Genomic DNA, 23417 nt, shown 5'->3' with positions numbered 1-23417 from the left:
TTAGAAACATATTTTAACAAAACATTTCAATATCCTAGATCTGCGCTCTATCCGTATTTCAGAATTGAAGAAAAATAAAGAAAAACATAGAAGGGATTTCATTTTTAGGTTATTTTGATCTTCTTTGAACAAATGTACAGATGTGGTGAAATGCAAGGTTCTCTGAAATCTTCTCTTCACAAAAGATATTCTGGTGGTTATTCTAGAAATTAGCCTGAGAAGCCATGGAATTGTAAAATATACCCTATGAAGTGACGTCAGTACTGTCATATTTTAATTTAGACCTGCGCTGTCCAAATGGCTTGCTAGATGACTTAGTCTAGACCCCGAATTTTGGATGCACCCTAGCAAAGCTGTGCCCCACTGTGCTTGTCTGCTGTGGAAATGCTGAAGCAGGTCACTTCTAGTTTTTTTGTGTTACATGGAAAGGGACTGGCTTTTTTGTACTGCATACACTGAGCGTCACTTCATAAAAAACAGTCTCTTTGACCTGTGGAACACCCTGTTTCATAATACAAGGAAAACCACATTTGTTTTTTTTTTTTTAATTTGCATGAACATCCATGCAGTTGAAATACTAAACATAGTGTGACCCAGTAGTTGAACAACGATGTCTGAACATGCATCATTAACTAATTGATTTCATTCAAGACTGATAGGGAGTAAAACAGTTTCCATCTCTGCAATACTAGGTAAGCAGGCTGAAATGATCACATAGAGACATGATGCCTGTATCTCAGATTTGCTATGTGGCTTGTACTCTTGATGATTGTTACAGTAATAAATCCAAATACAGGCAGTATTCTGGGAACAAAATAGACTTTCACCTTTGGGAAGTTTGGTTCGAGCATTTAGAACTAGTTCAGAGAATTTGGGGCATGAAGTCAGCTCAAAAGGGACGTGAAAGATGATCTCCTCATAAAAAGGACTGAAATATAATGACAGGTTAGATTTGGAAAGCTGGTGTTGCTATCATGCCAGTGCTGTTTCTAACCTATGCATGGAGGGTTTTGGTGCCCCAGGCTGCCTGTGTGCTGTGAGTGTAAGGGGGAAGGCTTGTTTATTATTCTTCCCTTGTCATGCCACTCATGACAAGAAGAGACATGAAGAGCTCAAGGGGCTAATCAGTTTTTAGGCTCTGACCCATATTTTGAGTTAGCAGTAATTATGAAATACAGGAATTCTCATGTCTTATTGTACCTATATAACTGCTCTGCTTCCACAATTGCTCCAGTCTTGATTACGTGTGAATGGGAAGTTTGCAAGCACTGTATTTTTGAAAGAAACTGAACCATAGAAAAAAATGAAAATAAAATGTGGGTGAAGATGCAAGTGAAAAGATTTTTGTTGTTATTGGTTTTTGTTGTTGTTTTTGGTTTTGTTTTAGGCTCTTCTAGTTGCATTGGAGATGTCAGAGAAAAAGAAGACAAGTGCGTAGGCTGACACCAGCATTTCCAATAAATAATGTCAAGTTGTTTTTCACAATGGGGTAGAACAGACCTGATAATTTGCTTTCCACTCTGAAACATGAGAAGCACCTGCATCTCTTGTTCTTTAGTGTTTTCATTTGCTAACAAGGTTCTGTTTTGCACAGTAAAAGCTGGAAAAAGGAAGCAAACAAAAATACATCCATTGCAATTCCTAATGAATGTGATTACTGCAACAGTAAGATTCATCATTTTATGGGAAAATATAAAACTCGCATGACTGTAAAAAACATGAAGACAAAATTCACACAGTCATCTGGACTTACTCTCTTTGCAAGTTTCTATAACCACACTTTAATCTTCCCCTGTGATCTGGGGTGTGGGCTGAACAGTCCTGAAGTAGGAACCAAAAGTGCCCTCAAATATGACAAAGAATTTTCTGCTTAATTTTATGCTATAGAACAAACTGCTAATTTGTCGTCTTGAAAAGCTATAGGAAGAAGCAGTTTCAGCAGTGTTTTTTCTTTGTGTGCTACTAGACTTGATTTTACACCAGATTGAGAAAAGCATCTGCTCATAGTGCTTGTAAGCTTAGGACATGATATTAAAAGAAAAATATCCTTTAATGTATCATGAGACAGAGCTTAAAAAAAACCCTGTTAGTGTCAGTGATGGTACTTATTTCTCTTGTCCTCCCTCTCTCTGTTCTTCTTTTGCTCTAGTGGCTTTGACCATTGATGCTAATTAGTACTGAAAAGGACATTTTTGGCAAGGCTTTTAAATACAGCTTTTATCTTCTCTAGCAACAGGCAAAGTTGTATTTAATGGTATTTGACATCTAAGAGTGACTGCAAGGTCTTTTTTCTGTGGATTTTTTTTTTTTTCCTAAAGGAGTTCCTTATTCTTTTAATTTATTAAGAAACCAGATGTACTTTTATTCTCAGCACACTTCCATACTTGGCTGAGAGCACGCTGTGTTTATGTGAGTGTATGGTATTAAAAAGGAAATGAGAATTATTTCAGTGTTGCACTAAGTAGTCAACATCAGGAGATTTCCTTTTACACTACATACTCTGTTGATCTACTGCTTTTGATGAACATATCTTTTAAAATAATGAAATGACACATTATTTTAAAGGTATTAAAACAATTCCTCTCATCACCATCCAGTCATTTGCCTGTATAGTGTATTTGGTGTATGGTTGCAAGAGTCTCGTGAGAAGCAGTCGATGCAAATGATTACTGTATTTCATACTTGCTGATCTGCAGTGGTATTTTTGCCATACGTCACTGTAACTGTTTCCTTTAGAGGAGTGTTTCTGTGTGGATGTTGCTTTTGGCCCGGAAGCACTGGCAGATGTAACCACGTCAGTGTCAGATTTATAAGTACTGTCACTGGATAAAAAAATGGAATTACTACAGTCTTCAGAAACAATGAAATGACTAGGTATTTAACATGAATCATATTCACAGACATCTTTCTGTTGTTGTTTGATGATAAGTGTGTCCCAAATCTATGCAAACTACTTCTGCTACTACAGACCATTAATTTTTCTTACTTTTAATCATTTGTATTGTAAACTACTAGAACCCAGCTGAACAAGATGTAGAACATAGGATGGAAAGAGCATCTCCTGGTAAGATACCAGACTGAGACTTATTTTAGATTCAGTTGATATGTAGGTCTAGGCTTGGCTGCGGGGTGACAATCCGTGGTCTGTAGAAATAAATGCGTTCTCCTTTGGCCATATTTCTCTATCATTGTTTCCTGTAATTTTTCTAAATTGCTAGAGCTCATGTTAAAACTGGATTTTGGAAGGCAGGTTAAATGCTTTACATCTCTACTAGAGAAGACTGTTCTGTAACCTGGAACTTTTTCAGGCTACTTTCAAAGTCTTTCACCCTCCGTGTGTCTCTGACGTTTAGCTGCCCAAACCAAAAGCACTTGATGTCAATGCAAAACCTCATGTGGACTTTCATGAACTTTTGGCTGAGGTTCTTGGCCCTCCAAGGCTTATAGCCATCTGTCATCAGAGAATGATCTAACTTACACTGGCAAACTGGCCCAAGGAAAGGAAAGATAAAGATGAGCTTTCTTTCTTTTTTTTTTTTTTTTTCTTTTTTGCATTTCTCAGCTGCACAGCGTGCTCTGCCACAGCCTAGAGGTATGATTATGGCCCTAACTGTTGGACTAAATCATGAATATAGCATGTCAGCAAATCTCAGGATTTCCACCCCCTTCCCCCCAATTCTCTGTGTACAGATTTGGCTTTTGAGGCTAGTTTCACTGAAATAATTTTCAGTTAAATTATACTATTTTCCCATAAATGGTTTGTTTAAAAGCAGTTAAGCCAAACACAGTTCCCTAGCTCTGCACTGTCTTATTGGAGTTGCAGCTTGGCTGCTTCCTCATAGGCCAGACTTGTTTGTCAACCATTTTTCAGAAGACAGCAGAGATTTTGTTTGGTCAGCTCCTTCGGTTATAGCAGATACAGCTGGATTAGAAAGCTCTGCACAGGAAATAATAATACCATTCAGCTCTCAAATTTCAGTTCCCAAAAAGCAACATGTAGGTCCTGCTAGAGCAACAGCTGCACTACTGCTGGGAATTGGTACGTAAGTGAAAATGATGATTCAAACCTAGATTCTGTAATACCTATTCCTTTTTTTGGAAATGACAGAAAACAAGAGTTTAGAGTCATTCAGAGAAAAGTAAAAAATAAAATTAAAAAACAAAAGCTTTGGGATTACTGAAATGTTTCATTTTGACTGGGACCTTAAAGTGATCTATTTCAGAATCTGGAGCCTTTTTTTCATGAATACCTGTTCAGTGAAGAACAGTGACACACCAGCTTTTAGCCCTTATACAACATTAACAGATGCTGAAGAGCCATGATTTCTCATGAGCCAGAAATTCAGTACTTTACTTACTGTCAGAAGCAGTCTACTTTTTGTTAGATTTCACCTATTTCATTTTAAATATGTCTATATTAACTGTGTGATACATCAGAAGCACATGCTAACTGATGCACATGATCATAATTGGCATGGTGTACATAATTGTTCATACACTGGATCAGACACAAAATACTTCCCATACAAAATGTAATTACTGTGACTCAATAACCAGTGTGAAAACAAATGTTTGCCTTTCTGTACGTAGAGCTTTTCTTTGGAGTTGTAGCAGTTAACATCAGCTCAGATGCTTAAAAGAATACTGGGTTGTTGCTTTTGGAAACATCAGAATTTGGGATAATGCTGTCACTAGAGTGAAATTCTGTTATGAAAGACCTTTAAATTAAGTTTTTTGAGCTCAATCCAAGAATCCAGAGGAGTCACTGAAAAGTCTTCTGTTGAGCTGAGTAGGCTTTGGGCCATTAGCTTTCAGAGCAGTAGTCCTGCATTGAAGCTTCTTGGGGGTGTGGTAACCAAAAAATTGTCTACTGTCAGATCAGAGAGCCAGATTTTTATCTAGTGTTTATTAGGGATCATATTTTCAAACAGGTGTCTTAAGTGTTCTTATCAAATCAGGATGCAGAAACATTGACAAGGGATGGAATACAGCAAAATAATCATTACTACCAGGAATGACTGAACTAGAGTAAACAAGTAGTTCACTGAAATAAAAACCTCCCATCAACTTTTACCCAGAGCTAGAATATTTTTTGCCGATTTTTTGTTCTCTACAGTGTTACCGTGATCTTATCTTAGGGCATTTTTTAAACAGAGTTCCACTGCTTATAGAAGGTAATAAAAGAAAATAAAAAGCATGAAGACCACTATCATATCAACTGGTGCAATTAACATGAAAGAAAGAAAACATAAAACATGTCTTTTTTTGTATTTATATTGAGCATACATTCTCAGAACCGAAAGATCAGCTTCTTCCAAATGCCACTAAGAGCTACAGAAAATAGGAAATGGTGGAGGGAAATACATGGTTATTACTGAGCACTGAAGAGCTTTTATTGCTTTGTTAAATGCGAAGCCCAGTGATTTCCTGGAAATCCCACCAAGTGTGCAGTTCAGTTGCCTGCTTATACAGTCTCTGGGAAAACATCAGTGGATTGCAAGGTGACATAACTTCTGTCACGTACATGAAGATCTAAGTGTGCTTTGAATATTTGGGATGTCTTCATGTTTGTAGCAGGGCAAGGAGATAATCCTGAAGTCAGATAGGATCCTTCTGATGTCTTAATGAAAGTCTGTTCGAAATTGGCTTGGCCGTAATTTGTGAAACTTGCCATTCACAGTAGTTGTTGCACTCCACAGAGCTTGTTATCTCCTAGCAGTTAAGAGGAAATTAGAACCTTCTCTGCACTGAATGTGTCTTGACCACACTGAGCCTTTGCAATGACAAAACCCACAGCCAAGTGATCTCAGGTGTTTCTCTGCAAATTGTTAGATGCATCAGAGAAAACCACTGATACGGTCATGATAAGGCATTGCCCCAAGTTTGCTATAGATTGTCCCTGGCTTTTGGTTTTTGGTTATGTTGGGCCTTCCTATAACTTTGGCAACTCTCTGTTCAAGAGACAATACATGCCCCATTGCTTTTCAGCTAATGCTTCCTTGATCTAGTCATATCTCTTTGCAGACTTGCCTCGAGCTGCTGGTGCCATTCCTGCTGTACAATGGAAAGGAGATTGCTTAAGATAAAGACAGGTTGTAAGTGTAGCAGCATTTAATGGTGATGAAGAACTTGAGGACACGAGGAAAAGGGAAAGAACAATATCACACCAGCCATTTCATTTCTGGAGTAGCCCAACTACTGGTTGCCTACTTTCTTTTGTAAAGCAAATAAAATGCCAATATCAATATTTAAGTGCATTTTCCTGAACAGAAAAGACAGCTTAATTTATGTCCTTATCATATGCACCACTTTAGGGTCCCATGTGATTTATCAGTTGGGTTTTGGGCCTCCAGCTGCACAACAAGTCTTCCCTTGAAGGACTTATGTGGGGAAAGGTGGCAGCAAAAGAGTATTTTGTTTATAGGACTTCAGTAACTAGCTGGGCATTAGGAAAATGCTGTGTACCTACGATTTCAGAAAAGAATCCCAAGATATATTCAAGATCACAGGAAGACCTTTCTGCACCAGTTATAGACCTTTTCTATCCCTGTTTCTTTTCTGGTTTTGCTTAATTTTTTCCTTTTGCTTTTTTTGCTTGTGCCCTTTACATGATCCACCTGCTATGAGTCCTTCTGTTCTTTAGACCTCTGTATCCAGGTGAGCTGTTTTTCCCTGTACTTCCACATCACCAGGGTGAAAGCAAAGAGGAATATCAGTTACACAAATGATAGGGTCTCTCTATCTGACCTGCTGTCACCTTCCTCCTGTGGAGAAACAGTCATAGGAATTGTTCTGTTTGACTCCAGATTACAGAACACTCAGTACAGATTGAGTACTGTAGGCTTTTGCTACTACTTTCCATAGACATCTCTATTTTGATTTAAACACAGAAGAGCAAATATTTATCTTCAGTGACAAAGAGATAATTGTAAATATTAATCTAGAAGAAACCGTGAAATACTTTTTGTTTCATGGTAAATTTTCCTATTTGTAGAGAAATTATTGCTGTGTTCCAATATCCTAATAACAGCTTTTTGTTTCCTTGTGGCACCGCTGGTATATATTTGTTTGCATATTGCTATAGACACGTATGCAGCACAGAGAAAGATTAAAAAACAAAAAAAAGACCGCAGAATGTTTCTTACTTTCTTGTTGCATATACACAAGTGTTCAGTCTTCTTGGAGTTATCCACTACTTCAGAATTTATCAACAAAATAAGTGAGAGGTATGTATTATTGTGGAGAAAAAAGAGAGAGAAGAGTCAGAGAGAAAGGGAGTTGAACCAAATCTTATATTCTTCCACTTTAATCTCCTGTTCCTGCATTCTTTTCTTGTTGCTGATGTCATGCTGTTCTAATTTTCTTTGGTTGTCAACGTAACTATCATTTTGGGTCATCCAGTCATATTTAATAAATAAGGATGTCAAGTGAAGGAGAGTCAAAAAAACTAGACAGGAGGGAGAATTAAAAAGGGAAATGTTTCATATCAGTAAATCTGTTGTGTAAATTTTGATCATTAATTTGCACCAAGGTTGAGTTTGGTATCTGGATCTCTAAGATGGTTTTATTAGACTCTAAATAGATATCCTCATACATCCAGTTTAGCTCCGTTTTTTGTCTTAAAGCTATGTTTTAATGGGAGCCCAAACCAATTAATTTGGCTATAGGTACCAATTACAACCTTCGATTTATTCAGGGTCAAATGATATAACTTGGATGAAACCCTGCCAGAATTGTGGAAAATTAAGAACAACTAAATAACTGAAACACAAAACATATTCTTCTTCTGATTTGTTTGCAGATATCTATTAACATCTTTGGAGCTTGTAATCTATTCACAGCTTGATTGTCACTATTTGTTTCTCCTTCACTTGTGAATGCACATTGTTTCAGAATGTCCAGCTTTGTTCCTGTTTAGGAAATGTACAGGTATGACAGCATTTTGGAAAAATGAAGCTTATTCTAGAGGAGGGGAACATTTGCCCTAGATCTAGTACAAGTAAACATGGCCAAGGATAGCGGAAAAAAACCCAAGTAGGTTAATTACTTATTTATACCCCATTTTCTTATTCAGATTTTATTTGAATTTCTGTTCATTTAGTTTAAGTCTTCAAGATAATTTTATGTTTAAGTCCCTACTAGGAATGCTAGTGTTCATAACAGCTTTGAACTTTGAAACAGAGGGTTTTTTTTATAGGGACAGAGTGGATATGTATTAAACCAGTAATATTTTATATTAGTTTGGAAATCAGATTAGAGATGCCAAGTCTTTCCCTCCTTCTCATGTCTCACACAATCTTAAATTATGTTGAAAGGGTCCTCCAGAAGCTAATCCAATTCAACCCCCTGTTAAGAAAAGGTCTAATTAGATCAAGTTTCTCAGGGCCATGACTAGTCAAAACTTGAACACCTCCTAGGACAGAGGTCCCATAGGCTCTCTGGGCCCCTGTTCTCATATTTAAACATCATCATGACAATAAAAAAAAAAATTCTGATTGCTTATCACCTCCAAAAACATATAGCTCCAGTGTCAGTGTATTCTCTGATCAGAGAGGTCCAGACAACAAAAAGATGTCCCTTTCACCTTCTCTTCTCCACACTGAATGGGCCCAATTCTTTCAGCCTCTCCTCATGCTCCATATTCTCCAACCCCTTGACCTCAACTGGTCAACTGGCTCACTCCAGTATGTCAATATCATTCTGATACTGCAGAGCCCAAAGGTGTGTACAGCTCTAAGGATCTAAGAAGTGCTTACTTACATGAAGCATTTCCATCTCTAATTTCCTACTATAGAATCTTTCTGCCCTGTTCCCTGATGCTTTGGGCACATCTCTTGGCCTTTATTTATCTGTCAAGCTACAAGGTTATCTGAAAAGAAGAAACTTAAGATATGTTGCCTTACATGTTGCCTGTGGCCAGAAGTGATAGCTGTTTCTGCACAGCAATGTCCTCTGTGTGGGTGGACTAAAGATTTCTACCTATTGGGAAAATTTCCATTAAAAGCTTCTAAGCAGATGAGAATTCACTGCTTTATTGCCATAAACAAATAACATCTCCTCAGCAATACTGATACCAGAAGTTTGCATTTAAGTGCAAAGAGCTGAATCAAAACTTTACTGCAGTTTGATTTTGCAGAAGCTGATGGCAAAGTATGCTTTTCAGCTTTCAAGGGAACCTCCTCCAACTCCCACTTCTTTCCTTTTTTTCTACTCAGCAAGAACTGTAGGTGAGTGGTTCGGAGTTTTGCTGACACACCAAGAACTATAAAATAGTATGTTGTACTGATGCGTGAAAAACACTCAGCATTAAGTTCTTGAAATAATCAATTATTTAGCAGCTCATCACATTTACTGTCCACTGAAGGATCTTTATAGCAATAATGAGGTCACTGCAATCAGATCCTCTGCTTTTGGTTTTTCATCTACAAAGCCTGCACACAGCCACAGCCACAAAACCAAGCAACAACAACAACAAACAAACAAAAAACCTTAAAAGTCTGCAGTTTGCAATCTGGTCTAGTCTCAGCAGGAGACGATTGATTTTTAATTCTTCCTGTACCATTTTGTACAATAAAGTGCTCTGACTTGCAAAAGAGAGGGGTCTCTGGTCATTAGAAACAGTAGATGTGTATTGACTTCACTGGCTGTGACTCAGGCCTGAGGAATGGTGTTAGACATTCCCTACTATGTGGGAAAACTAGCTGGAAAATTGCATTCAAGGAGGTTTGGGAAGCAGCCTTTCTGAGTTAAAAAAGGCCTTTAAGCATAATATGGCATATCCTCTCTAAAGGAAGAGATGCTTTTGGAAGAACAGCAGTCAAGAAATTAGTCTGAAATACTGCCATTTCTAGATTTTTCTGAAATTTTTGAGAATTTTCCCTTTTTAAGCAAAAAGGAAAAATTTTCCAGGATCTATGATTCACAATCATTTAGTTTGCTAGACTTCTTAAGGGGACTGCATCTAATAATTGACTAGATGGAATTGGAGAATCATCCTTGTGAGGGTGAGTGAGGAATTATCTGATATTATTAGATGAAGGATACGAAAATAAGTGAATTTTGGGGAGGGTTTTAGAAACAACAAGGTCATTTGCTGTGTTGCTGTGTCTTTGGGTTTTTCTGACAAGTGAGGCTTATGCATGGTGAAGTTGCATTTGCAGAGTGTGCAGGTGCAGGCAGATGCCCACAGCTGTGGGAATGTCTGTTCTTCCTTATGGTTACAACCTGCTTCTGCAGACCTACCTTCATTTGCTGCTGGTCAAAAATAGGACAGTTATTTCTAAATGTATCCTAAGGAGCTAAAAAATGGAGGTTTATATTATTATTTTTTCTTCTCCTTCCCCTGCTTCCTTTGCTACATATGAGGAAGATTTGAAACTTGGTTTACTCTAATCTGAGAAGGTTCTTGTTGTTTTTACAACAGGAGTTGAAGTGTTCCAGGTAGAATGGTTGATTGCTGCAGGAGAACCAATGACAAAATGTTGTGGGAGAGGGAAATAGTTATTAAAAAGAAGAAAGAAGGAAAAAAGGCATAATTGGAGTCACTGTTTATTTTCAGTTTGCATATATTAAATATCAATAGCTGATAGATACTCTAAAGAAAACATTTTTTTGTGAAAACTTTTAGAAAGATCTAGAGATTTCCTGCAGAATAAGCAAAGCCCAAGTTAGACTTTTCTAAGGTTAAAAATGCAAGCAGAAACAGATATATTAGCTTGTAGTTAGATAGACTGATAGATTGACAAAAAGTGTGGTGCATGGTTGCAGTGAGAATTCTGCATTGCATGTCAACAGAGAAATATTTATTGGCACTACATTATATTTATGGATGCAATACTACAGCCTAAATATAGTGCCATCTTAAAATACTGTGCTAGAACTCATTAAATACAAGTAGGAAATTTGAAATACAGTTTACTGTTAAGAGATTTCTTGCTATTCACTAGTCCTTCATGTTGAAATCGTATTAAATACAGGAGGCTGGATTCAAGTTCATCCCCATGGAACTCCACTGAAGCTGATGAATTTACCACAAGATTACTTTGGCCCTGAATCAGTTGAAACCAATGAGGGATGTTGGTAAATGTCAGCTTGAGTTTACAGGTCACAATTCTAGCACCAAAGTGAAAACATTTATGCTGATCTGGGGAAAGAGTGACCTTGTTGACAAATAAATCTGAGATAGTATGGCTCCTGTCAAGGCCTGAGAGAATCTGAATATTACATAGCTGAGATAAATGCAATTTCTTGTTACATACAGCATGCTGAAACGGCCCAGGATTCTGGAAGGTCTGATCATGAGTGACTTACAAATACGCCCCGTAGCCTTTTTAGAAAACAAAAACTGTTATTTGCATTATTAGATTAGGAAAAACAAAGAAACAAGCAAACACCCTGGTGCCTTTAAAAATATTGCTTTAAACTAGTACGATATGCTGACAATTTGCACAGATTTGAAACCTAAACTGTGAATAGTCATGGCGATTACATGTACCAGTGTATAACATATCCAGCTCAATAAACAAGCTGAGTTTGTATCAAATTAGAACCAGACTCATTTCAGTGGTGCCCAACGATAAGAGGAGGAGCAACAGGCACAGACTGAAGCACAGGAGGTTCCATCTGACTATGAGGAAAAAACTTCTTTACCTTGAGAGTGACAGCACTGGAACAGGCTGCCCAGAGAGGTTGTGGAGTCTCCTTCTCTGGAGACATTCAAAACCCTCCTGGACACATTCCTGTGTGATCTGCTCCAGGTGAACCTGCTTGAGCAGGTGTGTTGGAATAGATGATCTCCAGAGGTTCCTTCCAACCCCAACCATTCTGTGATTCAGTGTACACTTAAACTGGTTTCAGTTACTCAAGAGCTAAATGTACATCTTCATTCTTGAGAATTGCCAGTCTCAGGCAGGTTTGTACATTCTCCTGGGGTTTTCTGTATGTCAGCGCGTCAGCTAGATGGGTTACAGCCGCTCCAGCAATGCTTAGCCATGCTGCAGTTTGTGCACTGAGTCAATGCAGGAAAAGTGCTTTCTTTGTCCTTGATCTGTCTGATGATACTCATCCTTTGCACTGGGAATATGAAAGGAAATTATGGAACTCAGCAGGTACGCTCATTTAAGGGGAAAAATAAAAGCAATAACCAAAACAGGAATTAGATTCTTGTCCTGTTGGTGACCATGGCAGTTTTCCTGCTAATTCCAGTGTGACAAGATTTCAATCAGAATCATAAATGAGTCCATTAAAGGTTTTCTAAGAGAAATATCTGTTCCTCATCTTTATTTCAATGCTTTCCGACTCTTAGGCTAATATTCAGTTTTGAACTCTCTTATGCCTTTAAGCAAATCAGGTAAACATGGTTCTGTCTAAATGCATGTATGAACAAAACAATTTTTCCATGGTTTTAAGCTGTTTCTTCAGATATCGGCATTAATCTTTAAGCTAAGGAGAGAGTAAATGGGCAGTGCTGGTACATGTAGTTAAATATTCATTAAAGGATATGTGGAACTAAATGAGGAAAAGTGAAGAAAATGTGAAGGGACCTGGAGGGGCTGCAATGTTTAGATTTATCTAAATCTAGAGAATATTTCAGCAACAAGAAAAAGCCTCATTTTCCTCCCTTGATCAGTTTGTAGCTGTTAAAGTGCTGACAACCAGCATATTGGAAGATCTTGCCTCTCCCATGAGATTTGTGTGGGTGACAATACGACTACTATAGGAAAAACAGCGGGATCTCAACTACAGTAAGAAAAAAACAAACAAACAAACAAACAAACAAAAAAACCACAAAGAAAACAAACAAAAAACACAACAAAAAACAAAACCAACCAACCAACCAAAAACACATGAACAAAACCCCCCAAATCCTACACGCTGTGCCACAAAGTGCTTATCAGTTTTTAAGTTCTTACATGAAGGACACAAGCCCTACTGGCTTCTGCTAAGACTTGTGATTCTAATCTGTTTAGATGAAAATCCCAACCTGTTGTGGATTTGTCCCTCAATACCATCCCCCACCACCAGACAAATGTGCATAGGCCATATTCCTCTTACTACAGAAATGAAATGGTAACCACTTGTACTTAACCCATTCATTTCTAACTTCTTACTGTTATCTGTCTGCAATGAGCATGGTAGTACTCTGTGGACATGTCAAATTCTTGGTTCTGAGGTTCACAGCTCCTTTGTTTTTTGCTGAAGTCCTCAAACTAGTACAGAAAAGAAACATTACTGACTGCATCAATAATAGTTCCCTTTTCTGAAATCCTCCCTTTGTGAAAACATGATTTGCAACACTTCCAGTGACTTCATACTTAGAAGATTTGAAGAGTCCAAGGTTAAAATATTGTCTGATAAAACATTTATAATTTTATGACTACATGGCAATGTCTCCTTGACTTTTTTTTAAAGATGGAGACAGGCTGGGGTGGGGAGGTCTCTCTTGAAACTGCATCATCTCAAGACACATAAATATCACTTGTCACACAGCTGGGAGTCTGTCTTTTGCATAGCTTTATGGCTCTGGATCATATGCAAAAGTGTAAATTGCTTTATTACAGATTTGTAAGCCTATGTACACTTGTGATATTTCTTTTATAATATAGATTGTTTTAAAGAATGGAAGCAAAACTGTCCCCACCACCTTTTGAAAAAAGACATTTTTGTGAAGTGTCGTCGGTACAAAAAATGCAATGGAAAATACATGGCAGTCAGCAACAGACAATGATGAAATAAGGATTTTTATTTTTCACCTGCTTCCCACCTACTAGGAAAATTTCAAGGGGTTTGTTCATAAGTTCCCATTATCTGAAATAGATGCAAATAACTTTTGATCTCTCTCCAAGAGGCTGCCTTGTCTTTCATTCAATTCTTGAAGATTCTTCCCAAGCTGATTTCTGTACTAGGGCAAATCCAAATATGCAAAGACAGAACAACAACAACAACAAATTATTCTATTTCTATGGCAACATCAATTCACATTCTGCAGGTACAACAGCTGCCAGTTAGTCCACTCGCTAAATGAAAGCTCCTGAAGGCTTTTCATACTGTAACATTTGGCCAAAAATAACTTGGCATGGCACAGTTTTCCCACAAACCCACCGAGAGAGTGAGATTAAACTGACTGGCAAGCAGACTGTCAACTCGTTTAGTGTCTTCATGCTAAGAGGAAGAAAACAATCTCTAAACATTAGAGAGGGGAAAAAAAATGTTTATGTTTGGCACATTATTTTCATTTCCTACAAAGTAAAATATTTATGCTGTTGAAAGAAATGTGAAATATCTTCTCTCTTGTTCATGCCAAGGGCACCAGGTTATTTGTTTTCCAGCAGAAAACTTTTCTGATTTAGAATTACCTAGCATTTTTTTGAAGATACAGTGACAAAACTAGGCAGATACTTGAATTCTAATGGAAGTAAATCAGTTTCTCTTATACAGATTTGGACTTTCTACTGGTATTTTCTGAGTGAGACATAAAATTATTGCTTTCATAACCATTTTATGACGTTCTGTCAGTAATTATATATTAGCTTATGGTGCTAAAATTGGTACCACTGCCACCTGTCTTGAGCAGATCTTTATGTGAAGCAAGTGTTACAAGAGAGCTTCATAGGAATATTCAATATGAGGCAGTAAGAAAAAAATGTAAGGCTTTTTTTGGCAAGTGCACAGGTAGTGTTTAGACCTGCAATTACAACTGATTAACTTAATTAAAACTGGAACAGACAATCTTGAGCTGATTTTATAGAAACCTGTACAAATAGGCCATCATCAAGAAGGAGCTGGTGTGCTGTGTTTTTTAATGATAGTCTTGGGAAAGTGACTGCAGTATACTGAAAATCAGCTCCTGCTGGAGAAAATGTAGGCATCTTACTTTTTAAACCTAGGCAGAAATAAAAGGATTCCTGAAGGAAAGTGTTAACAATCTTTCTGATTTAAATTTATAAAGCAAATAATTTAAACTAATGGTAGTATTTTCTTGAAAGATTTTGCCTTCTTTTATTTCCAAAGCTCTGCAGACCTGCCAGCCAGTTGAGTTTACTGGTGGGTTACTGCTTCAGGGGGTAGCTGACCTGCCAGATGAGTTAGATTTGAGTAGCTAGATTTGAGTAGATTTAGTAGTTAGATTTGAGTTAGATCTAGGCTCATGAAGCAGGATGATTTAGTTCATGTTGGAATTAGGATTTTAAAACCTCTCTGCCCATGTTAGCGGATTTATACATGATTCTGATCTGCCATTGTAAAGTCTAAGCATGCACACCGTGAGCATGTTCAGGTAGTCAAAGGCTATATTCAAACACTGAATTTTCTGCAACCACAGAAGAAAACAACTACAGGCATAAAAAATGTAGCCCCATGTTATTTTTATTTTTTATGTGTTCATCACTGTTGGTGGATGATATTACAATATTGTATGGTCTATTTAAACTAATACAAGTGAAATTTAGTACAGTAATGTATTCAAGGTATGCTTTTCACCTTAACTGTTGAATTGCTCATTAACTTTTGATAAAGTTTGACACTTTTGAGAACATTATTTTTCATACATAACAATAATTAATGTAATCTCTTTCTCTTTTGGCCAATTGGTTTGTATTTTGACTTTTAGCTATAACATACCCAATAGTAGGAAACCCACTTTAATGTTTTGAAGATGCAATGTGCAAATATTGAGACCTAAACATAATCGCTTTATCTGGAAAATCTTCTGTAGTAGGATATCTTTCAGTTAATGTATTTCTTTGGGCATACTGTTTTGAAACTCTTCTCGCGTATGCCTTGGGAATGCATCCAGGAATACTAGTGTGCTTATTTTAAGAGCTTATGTATAAATGACCATACTTTCAAAAATTATCTTTTGGTTTTTTCCTTTTTTTTTTTTTTTTTTTTTAATATGTAGCCTGTGTTGCAGAGGATGTATGTTGCATCCTTTACCTGAACATGAGCTGACTCACAAGTGTGCATTAAACACAGGCCTTCTAGCATGACACCTAGTCGGCAATCCACGCAGATAGTCCTGGAATGCTCTTCACATTAGGCAAGGATGATTAGTTTTATCCAATCTACAAACACGGCAAGTGAGAATAATGTGCGAAGAAGGCATAAACGTTTCCAAGGTATCCTTATTGATGGCAGTCTGTGTTACTTTCATGACCTGAAATGCACCGCTCTTCTGTCATTTAAAGGAACATCAGGTGTTTCCCATCTTGTTCACACCATTAGATGCAACCATCGACCATTAGAACACACATCAGTGCAATCCGGCTGCTTTTAATGGCATCTGTAAATACAGGAGAAAGACAGAGAAGGCAGTTCAGGTTTTGGTAATGCGCTGTTAAAATGCAGAAAGAATAACAGTGAAAACAGTAGGGCCATTCATTCACCTCATTTTCATTAGGAAAGACAATGTGCTGCATCACTGGTCATTCTGAGAAAAAAATAACCTTGTCAAGTAAAGTGTTGGTGTCTCACTCATTAAGTAGAAGTAACTTGAATTCTACGGGGTGCCCTGAAAGATTACAGCTTCCCTTCCTGGCTTCTGCAAATCCAGAATCTTTGTATTTTTCCAGCCTGTCTCTTTCCTTTTTGCCATAGGAATTTTATATCCTATTTACTAAGAGTATTTGAGGAACTTTACTGTATTTTTTGTACTGAGTACTGATATTTAGCTTTCCAGTCCTCTGAGAAGACCTGAGCTATTTCTTTGTAAATATTCAAAATGGTAGTCGACTGCAGGTACTAGAATGTATACTAAAAAAAAAGATGTCTCTGTAGTTACCAATAATAGGGAATAAATGAGGGGATAGCTGGTAGGAAGGAGTTAACATCTGGAACACCTGGAGGTGGGGAACCTAAAAGAGATTTGGCCCCTACAACTATGCCCACAGCTGTTGTCCCACCACCACCTCTTTTCTGGCACTGTGCTTGAGGTCAAGTGAGGATCTTGTCCTTCTTCTCTCTCACACAAATACCAAATATAGATTGCCACTACTACCGAGAAGTTCACAATCTTTAGTGAGAGACTGACCTAGATTTTCTTGTGGATCTTTCTGCATAGCATGGCTTAAAGGCTGTAACCTCATCCTCCCTCCCTAGGCTGCAGATCTCATCCTCTTTGAGGCAGAATATCTGTCTGAATTCCTCTAATCTTTAACTCACAACTTTTCAAAGCCATTTTTTCTCTCCCTGTTTCTCTGTCACCATGCTGTTCTGTCTCCTCCAAATACAGGCTAGAAAATAGATATCCCAAATCAGTGTACTTTAAAACTTGCAAATTGTTTTATTGGAATTCATGGATTAGAGATGAGGCTTAAGTGATGTGTAATGAGGTACAGTTATCAACAAATGAAAATATAATTTTATGCATGATAATGAGAAATTAGACACAAGATAGACAGAATGGAGACATATAGAGAAAGGAGCTTGTTCCGTGGAGAACAAGTGTCCCAGCAAAGATGCCATTAACTTAAGAAATAAACTCAAACAGCAAATTTAAGTATGTTTGCCTTAAAAAACCCTAATAGCAAATAAAAGTACATTGCTTTTAGGATCCCCAAGTACTTGGTGTTCTATAGTCTCTTCTCCACCAACTCTCTTATTTCCCCTCAGAAACCATACATTTTTGACTGATGTTTCTTTTGAAGTTGAGCATTTTTTTCCAGGAATAGCCTAGTTGTTGCTAAACTTACACATCATGTTTCTCCCATGGGGTCTAATAAAGTAATCATAGGAAAATCATGATAATGGCACATTCTACTAAACAATTAAGAGCACAGTTTAATTTAAAGATAGAAATAGTGGTGTAGGAAAGATGAAGTAGAACGCTTTGAACTGCACCGTTCACTGTTAACAGAAAGCAGACGTTTTTGGAAGTATTGAAAAAGTAATTGCAGAAATATATTTGCTTTATAGGAATAAACCAGATTTTATTACTGATTTAATGTTGTTTCTATTCAATGAACTTTCCAGTACAGTCGTCACTTTCATAACAGAATGAAATAATTTTTCTTTGGAATCTATTTTTTCTGCTCTTTTTGACGGCATAAAAAGTGACAAGGTCACTTTCTTCTATAAAATATGTATCTTTGTAATTTGTGACTTAATAAAGCAGTGCAATCAGTCTTTCTTGTATCTAAATCTGCAAATCTCCCAGCTGTTTAGTTAGCAAGGTGTTCACCACATCCATGTGACAAGGACACACATCCCACAGTAATATTTGTCCTGTTAGATAACAAGCTATGAGAGGTTGATAAACTTTGCTTACTACAGAGCAAGGCTGGACTTGAAGACTGAGAAATGTTGTGTTCTCTGAAGTTTTCAGTCACCTGCAGTCCCAGCATCTTAGCAGAGAAAGCTTGAAGATCTACATTAATTTCCTTTTAATGTAGTCAAATGTAGCCCACTTTGGTGTTTGCCTGGCCCGTCCTGAACATTGACACATCAGTTCACTCATGGAGACTAAAGCAGACAGGTACAAATATGTAATAAGACAATCACACCATATCAAATGCAGTCTGCAAGTCATTCCTTTCCCTTTTTGCTATTTTGCAATGGCATCTTCTTAGGTGTGCATTAATCTGATCTGGCCAGGATGCAAGCTGAAGAAAAAAGATGACCAAGCATACAAGCATGGCCATTAAGTCAAGTTCTCTGCAGAGCAATGCATTTAAAAGTTTATTACAGCTGAATCTTTCTTGACTCTTTACCTTTTTACCTCTTGAAATTTATGCAAATTTGTTTCCGGTTGCAAGGAAGAAGCTAAAGAAACTGTTTAAAAGCCCACAATCACAAAGTATCATCAATTGTTTTTCCTGCAGGTTAAAAATTTGTAGGTTAGCACTTGTGTTTGGTGCTTTCAACGTCTCATTAGTGAAACATACAGTACCAGCTCCTGGAAAGTAAAATCAGATGTCTAAATTGAGTATCTGTAATTACTTGGAATATTCGTTCTTTTTCCCCTTACAGAAGACCAAATGCCATATTGCTATTATTGTCTCAGTGCACAAGTGTTTGTGGTAGAGATAAGTCTGTAACAAAGCCCTGACAGTAGCCATTTGTCTTTAAGATTAACGGAGCAATTCTATACATTGGTTATATATTAACGAAACAGGAGTGTGGTACATCATAATGAGTGTTTCTCCAGCAGCCTGTAAAAATGTTTTGCAGTAACACAAGTCCACTGAGTGTGGTTGCTTCCATTCACCATGAGACACTGTTAATGGTACGCCTAATTTATACGATCTTATGTCACTATACATGCGAATGAAATTAAGGCCAAATGTTTATTATTGCCTATCCTCATTAATTACATGTATGTGTTTATTTCATATTAATCAGCAAAGTGTGAGGCTACAATATTTTTCTTACTGGTCCCTGAGAAACTGCAAATAGCATGGCATTTTGTGTTTCTTTAATTAGAAACACTGTTTGTCACTGTCACTGGGCAGGCCCCAAGTGACCTTGCTTTGAGAGTGGAAGTCCCAGGGGAATAATTTAATTGGAGTACTTGAAACTGAAAGTTACTCTCTGACCACCATCTGTGCATAAGCCTGGTTATTTATCAGCATAGGCTACTGTGATTACTATAAGAAGGTATGAAATGAAGGAAACCCAAACAGGACAAGGCCATTATAGTAAGATTTTATAGCCATGAATTAGAGCACCAGTAAAAAAAAAAAAAAAATAGATGTTACTGTTGGGAAGACTGCCATATTTTCAAAATGATGGAGAAGCAATTTAGGTTAGGTCCCTTGTTTCTAAAGATTACCAAGTATTTAGTGTGAAATTCATTAATAGATTTGAGAAATAGCTACCACTTCTCTTAGCTCGAAGGATTTATGTAAAGTATTGTAACAGTAAGCAACTTTTAAAAAAATCTAAATTTGTTCCCAAAATTGCCTGATTGAAGAGGTGAAATCTCCAGTAAGCAACATGAGAACATTATCTGAAGTTCAGCATTTTCAGAGGTTTCTAAGGATTTGACTTGCTGATTCTACCAAAACCCCTCTACCTAGTTCTAAAGATTAAAAGATCTGCACTTATCAGCAAAATAATGAGATCTGAAAAACTATGGGCTCTTTTCAGAAGCCTTCCTGGAATCAACAGATGATATAAAAATATCCAGCCAGTGTTATCACCACGTAATCTCTATCACTAGTAACAATATTTGGGGAACCCCTGTGCATACAGATAAAAGTTGTTGCTATCACATTCTTCATGGGCACAACTGAGAAAAAGTTCTCCCGTAATACGAACATATTTTCAGTTTGTAGATGGGTGAATGAGACACCTTTTGTAAGTTAGGGATGTGTACATTTTTAAAAGGCAGTGAAAGACAGAGAGACCATCTCCATATTATTGAAAATTAGCATCTGCCTTGTTTTCCCTTTGCTAATTTAGGTATTCACCCAAAGTGAGACAAAGTCCTTGAATTAGGCTGAAGAAGAGTTCATAGTTTTAAATCAGACATTTATGACATCTACATATGCAAACTTAGGCAAATTACAGAGGTACTTCACTGTATCTGCACAAAAGTCATCGGGCAGACTCTTCTGATGACATTGTTTTTGTCTGAATCATGATGTCTCAAGCTTTGTGATGTCTCAAGCTTTGATTTGCTTCAGACATTAGGGCTGTAAGTAAAGGAGAGGAGGCTCAACCAAAAAAGGTTCCTTGTCCTATAGCTTTCAGCTGTTAGGTGCCTGCAACCTCCAAATGCCATTTCTGCAAGTATAGAACATCACAAGGTTCTAGTAGATATATGACACGCTAAGTGTCAAAGCTCAAATAGGTAAACCTAAAGGCATGTCAGCTCAATGAGAAAATGAGCACTTGCTTAGGTATTTATTCTAGTTATTGCATGACAGTAACAAGATGCAGCATTTTCATGTCAAAAATATGTTAATAGTTGTGCTTTGTTAATTCAGAATGTTTTTTGATTAAAGTAACTGGAATTTGCCTGTCAAAGTTATAGTCCCAGTCAAGGCTGCTGTGTCTGCAGTAAAGCAGAGGTAGATCAAGCCAAAATAACTTACTATAGTAAGTTACTTATATCCTCATGTAAGCTCTCAGGGCCAAAGAAGACAGAGAAAGGAAAAAAAGCAATTGTATATTATGATAAGTCAGATACAATTAGATATTATGATATGTCAGAGAACTATATATTTTCAGAGATAGTAACAGCAGAAGGAATAAATGATAATCTAGTTTCCCCTTATGAGTAGCATAAACCACATAATTTAATGCAGATCTCAATAGCTAAATAGTTTAACTCAAGTATTGAAATATGTCTCCTTGACACTATTAATGTTGAGATAATAATTATATTTCCCCTCATATTTCAGTATAATTAACTTTTAATTTACATTTTCTAAGCTGTTAAAAGCAGATATGCAAATATACTGAAATATAACTTGCAGTGATAAATAATGGTCAACTGGAAAAACACTGAAACAAGGAAAACCTGTGAAAAATGCTGAAATTAGGGCTGGGGAATAGTTGTCTCTTGGCATGGCTGCAAACTAGAAAATGGAAGAGGGAAAAAAAAAGCTTAGTTCTAATTTAAATTCTTAAATTTTTCACTTTTTTTCCCCACAATCCCCTATTGAACTCAGGAAATGGTCTGTCAGGCACATGCTGAGGCACCAAACAGAATAAACTGAGACCCTGACTTTTCTGAGCCCTTTCTTAGCGTTAATTCACATCACTAAAGTGAAGTGAAACAACAGGCAAGGCAGATTAAAATCTCAGACCTAGACGGGAATGGCAAAGTTTCTCTGGTGCAAAAAAAACCTAATTCGTGGAGGGAAACCCAGGAGAGGAAATGTCGGCCTTGCCTTGGGCCCAAAGCATACACAAGCACTGTCCAAAGTGCTGTGGGCACAGAGGTGCCCCATAGCAGTGACCACGTGGCCCTTCCATGTGCTCTTGCAGGAGCAAGAGCAGCCAGCATTTACTTTGCAGGTGCTCAACAGCGGAAGGGGAGCACCAAGAAAAATGAGGATGCTCCTTAAAAAAGGCAGCTAAACAGGGCAGCTGAAAGCACAAAATCTTGGCAGGTGGAATGGCGACTGCTGGAAGACCACATATTGGAGACAACATCATCTATTAAAAAGGTTACAGAAAGAATATCACAAGCTGCCATGGTTGAACAAGGGAGGATAACAGAAGAAAGAAGTCATCCTTCAGAAGTTTGATGTTATGTCTTAAAGAGGAAAATAGGAAATAACTTCACCTCTGGCAGTTTTTATTTTGTAGAAACATAACATGTCAGGCTACAAAGATTTTTAGCAGTAACTTGAAAAGATATTGAGAAAATAACACATCTGTGGAAACAGAAATTCTGCCAGAGTAAGCAGAGGGCCCCTAGATTAGAAATGCGTGAAACGAATGGTAAAAGAAAATAAGATTGTAGCAAAAGAACCATGAAGTATCAGTTGCCAAAGAAGAGGTCTGTGGAACAAATACATAAAATAAATGTTAGCAAATTGCCTGCACCAGGCACTTACAAGCAATTAGAAATCAAATAAAAGCTGAGATAACACAAGAAGTGCCAAAATATCATCAAAGGAAAACAAAACCTCTTGAGGAAAAAGTGGGTAGTTCCTCACCAGTATAAAAATCTGCCTAAATGTAGGTCACAGTTTTAAGAGGTTTCTTTTGGGAAGTCACCATCAAGAGTGTGAAAGTATGTGAAGAACAAGGTGACAGAAGTTGTTGACAGCATGCAGTTTTTCTGAGTAACATAGGTGAGGGCTGACTCTGAGAAGTTAAGTAACTGTATGACAAAAAACCAGGCAAAACTCAGTAATGTGAGTGTAAAGTAGTGTATGTATATACAGTGTAGGAGGCCATGAGCTAATTGGTAATGTTCAGTTGTCAGATCTGATGTTATGGTAATTCTCACCTCAGCGTTCTTTCAGATAAAAAATGAATGAAGGTGTAGAAGCTGAGGAAGGCCTAGGCTCCAAAGCAACCACTACTATGCTGTTCCGTACATCCGTGCTGTATGTGTATATCAATCCATGCTATACCTGAATGCTTTGTGCAGTTTGGTTCACTTCCACCTCGGTAAAGTGGCAATGGATTCGGGACAGATTCAGAGAAAAGTAACCTTGTTAGTTGGTATGGATCTGCTTGTGCATGCAGGATTATTATATAGTATAAAACTTCGGTCTGGACTAAGACAGCTGAGGGGACATATAACAGAAGACTACAAAATCCCAGGTGCCATGGTAGATGTGGTAGCAAATGATTATTCTCTTCTTCTCTTCTCCCTCTTTTCTCCCCATAAGAACAAGTTATCAGTTTGCATTATCTGCTGGTAGAGCTGAATGAGCAGTAAGATGTACATCCTCACACAATTAAACTGAGAAACTTATTGCACAGGATGTCACAATACTACAAATTTACATGGATTT

At 37.4% G+C, this 23417-nt stretch overlaps 1 protein-coding gene and 1 long non-coding RNA gene across 7 annotated transcripts in view; one reads left to right on the top strand and one right to left on the bottom strand.

The window, feature by feature from the left end:
- DSCAM (DS cell adhesion molecule) overlaps positions 1-23417 on the top strand; it is a 491184-nt gene that overhangs the window by 210392 nt on the left and 257375 nt on the right. The gene's annotated exons all lie outside the window — the stretch shown is intronic.
- The window catches only part of LOC135579830 (uncharacterized), a 78919-nt gene continuing 71351 nt past the window's right edge, over positions 15850-23417 (bottom strand). The window contains exon 2 of the long non-coding RNA XR_010473629.1: positions 15850-16279. This is a non-coding gene — a long non-coding RNA (uncharacterized LOC135579830). The remainder of the gene's footprint in view (positions 16280-23417) is intronic.

This window comes from Columba livia, chromosome 1 (assembly GCF_036013475.1).
Source record: "Columba livia isolate bColLiv1 breed racing homer chromosome 1, bColLiv1.pat.W.v2, whole genome shotgun sequence".
In the NCBI taxonomy this organism is placed as follows: Eukaryota; Metazoa; Chordata; class Aves; order Columbiformes; family Columbidae; genus Columba; species Columba livia.
This window is presented reverse-complemented; position numbering and strand designations above follow the sequence as displayed.